The sequence below is a fragment of the Camelus bactrianus genome, chromosome 1 (genome assembly GCF_048773025.1).
Source record: "Camelus bactrianus isolate YW-2024 breed Bactrian camel chromosome 1, ASM4877302v1, whole genome shotgun sequence".
NCBI classification, from domain to species: Eukaryota; Metazoa; Chordata; class Mammalia; order Artiodactyla; family Camelidae; genus Camelus; species Camelus bactrianus.
The window spans coordinates 99,091,835-99,094,891 of NC_133539.1; the positions used below are offsets into that span (position 1 = coordinate 99,091,835).

The window sequence follows — 3,057 nt, forward strand, 5'->3', positions numbered from 1 at the left end:
AACATAACGATTGGAAGGTTGAGTCTAAATGGGTTTTGGATCTGAGGATCACATGTAGTTTTAGGCATCTGGAAGGCAGGTCTTAAGGCGAATTGGAAATGAGAAAAGATCAAGAAAAATATTGGGAGAGAGCCAAAGATAAACTCATGAATTCCAACTGCTTTTGGTTTCCTTCTTAAGATGCTGTTCCAACTCTTTTTAAAATAATCGACCCCCACCCCCCACTTTTCTTTTTTGACAGGAACTTAAACAGATGCATACAGTATAAAATGGATAAAATCTAAGTGGTTCTGGTTGAAATGAGGAGGAAAGTCCAATGCTCTAGCGGTAGGAATTGTGCAGTCAGCAATCACGGCTGCCTACTTTCAAAACCAGTAGCATGGAGAGGAAGGTAAAGACTGTAAAATAAAGATGATAATAGGCTGAAACTCAGAGAACTGGTATAAATATTCTGAACTCATGAAATGGAAGGAGTTATTTGTGTCCTAAAAACATGTGGTTTTGCAAGGGCTTACATTTAGCCTAAATTATTCTGCAAAGATGACATGTCAACTCTAAGGCAGCAGGAAGAGAAGGAGAGGTGGTTGGCTAAAGATGATAAATTGAGCACACACCTTCCCCGGAACAAAATTTATTCAGTGTCATGGATTGAATGTTTATTCCCCCTCCATTCATATGTTGAAATCCTAACCCCCAAAGTGTTGGTAGTAGAGATAGGGTCATTGAGGTGTAATCAGGTTTCGAGGGTAGAGTTCTTGTGAAAGGGATTCGTGTCCTGATAAAAGGGACGGCAGAGATCCCCCTTGTACCTCCGTCACGTGAGGGTGAATCAAGAAGTCAGCTATCGCTTTCTTTGCTGCATCTACCATGAGAATGAAGACCATTCTCAGCAATCAGACTGTCCCCAATGCAGCAAGTGTCGACATCACTTTGGAAGGACACACAGTTATGGTAAAGAGCCCCTGAGGCACCCTGTGGAGGGACTTCAATCACATCAGTGTAGAACTCAGCCTCCTTGGAAGAAAAAGAAGAGGCTCTAGCCTGACAAATGGTAGGAAATGGAAAAGAATCACGTACAGAACATGATCAAGGGTGTTACACTGGGCTTCTGTTTCACATGAGGTTGGTGTCGGCTCACTTCCCCATCACCATCATTATTCAGGAGAATGGGTCTTTTGTTGAAATCCGAAACTTCTTGGATGAAAAATACATCCGCAGAATTCAGATCAGGCCAGGCGTCGACTGTGCAATATCTCAAGCCCAGAAAGATGAATTAATTCTTGAAGGAAACAACATTGAACATGTATCAAATTCAGCTGCTTAGATTCAGCAAGCCATAATAGAGGAAAACAAGGATATTAGAAAATTCTCGGGTGGTATCTGTGTCTCTGGAAAAGGAGTCGTTCAGCAGACTGATGAATGACAGCTAAGCTGTCCGGCTATGGAAACGGCAAGATGCCAGACGATTCTTCAGGTTCATTTGTGGTATTTTAAAGGTTCAATCAAAGCTCTATTGACTTGGGGGGAAGAAAAGGAAGACAGCCATTCATAAGCCAAAAAGTGAGCTCTCACCAGACACCAAATCTGCTGGCACCTGGATCTTGGACTTCCCAGCCTCCAGGACTGTGAGAAAGAGATGTTTGTTGTTTATGTCGTCAGTCTATGATATTCTGTCGTAGTAGCCTGAAATGACCAAGACTTTTACGTTCTTTAAGAACAGATATAAGATACTGACGAGGGGAAACTTTGAGGGAAAATTCTGAAAGATAGAAGGTAGAAAAATAACAACAGACAAAAACATTTCTACAAGACAGCTGTAGAGGTGGAGGTGGCTCAGGCTTTAAAATTCAACACATCAGTGAGGTGGGACCTCCTTTCCTGGTGGCATCTCAGGTAATTAATTGGAAATAATTAATTGGGATTCAGAGTAGCCAGACTGCTTGACTAATTTACAAGTGTTCCATAAAGGACTGGAGGATAGAATGATGGGAAGGGAGGAAATAATCCATGAAATTGTCGAGAAAAAGAATCTCAAAGTTGAAATGATGCACACACTAAAAATTTTTTAAATAATTTGAAAATCTTGATTATAGTTTGTATTCCACAAACTAGAAAATCAAAACCTGCCTGCTGTTGTGAGCAAAAATGAACATCTACAAAGAAAAAGTTGACTATTTTTATACCTCACTACCTCAATACTAACACCTATGCTAGCAAGTGCCAACATGATGTATTCTGCTGTTTTCTATATGCTCACTTAAAAAAACATACACATACTCACCTGGAGAGTGATTTTCTTAATTATTTTTAAACAAAAATGGGATGGCACCATGCCATATTTTTCAGTAATTTTTCTTTTGTAGTATAATATAAATGTCCCTCTGGATCCATTGACAAGGCTCTAAGGAAGATGTTCATTTGGCTTAAAATTTTTTTTCTAATATTTTCACGAGGATGTCTTTCTCATTTTCTTTACCTCCTTATCGATCATTTTCTATCATATCAACTTGTTTTATTTTATTCTTAGTATGTAATTGCTCTCTGAAATTATCTCATTTATTTTTTATTTTTCATCCTCACAAGTATATGAGTCACCAAAGACACACTTTCCTTTACAACTTGCTTTAATGACAACACTTAAAACAGGACATGAACATTGTAAGTATATGTCAAATGTTTGTTGAATGAATAATGAATAAGCTCATTCCTTTTTTATGGTTGGGTAACATTTCACAGCATGAGTGTACCTTAACTTATACAACCTTTCTCCTCTTAATTGACAGTATAGTTCGCTGATTTATTTTTGCCACTTATATAGTGCTACAATAAACATATTTCCTTATGTATCTGTGGTTTTATTTCTGTTTGATAGATACCCCAAACTGATATTATTTGGTTAAAGGATATATGTGTATATATATTTTTTCTTCAATTTTAATAGGTACTACTAAATCTGCTCCAAAGGAGTCATAGTATTTCACACTTCTGCCAGCAGGTATAAGAATTCCCATTTCCCCACATTCTCCTCAGCACTGAGCATTATATATTAAACATACA

The 3,057-nt window shown here is 38.0% G+C and overlaps 1 pseudogene; it reads left to right on the forward strand.

Annotated features, from left to right (window-relative positions):
- Positions 1-873: 873 nt before the first annotated feature.
- LOC105066020 (large ribosomal subunit protein uL6 pseudogene) lies at positions 874-1,423 on the forward strand (annotated as a pseudogene).
- The last annotated feature ends 1,634 nt before the right edge of the window (positions 1,424-3,057 follow it).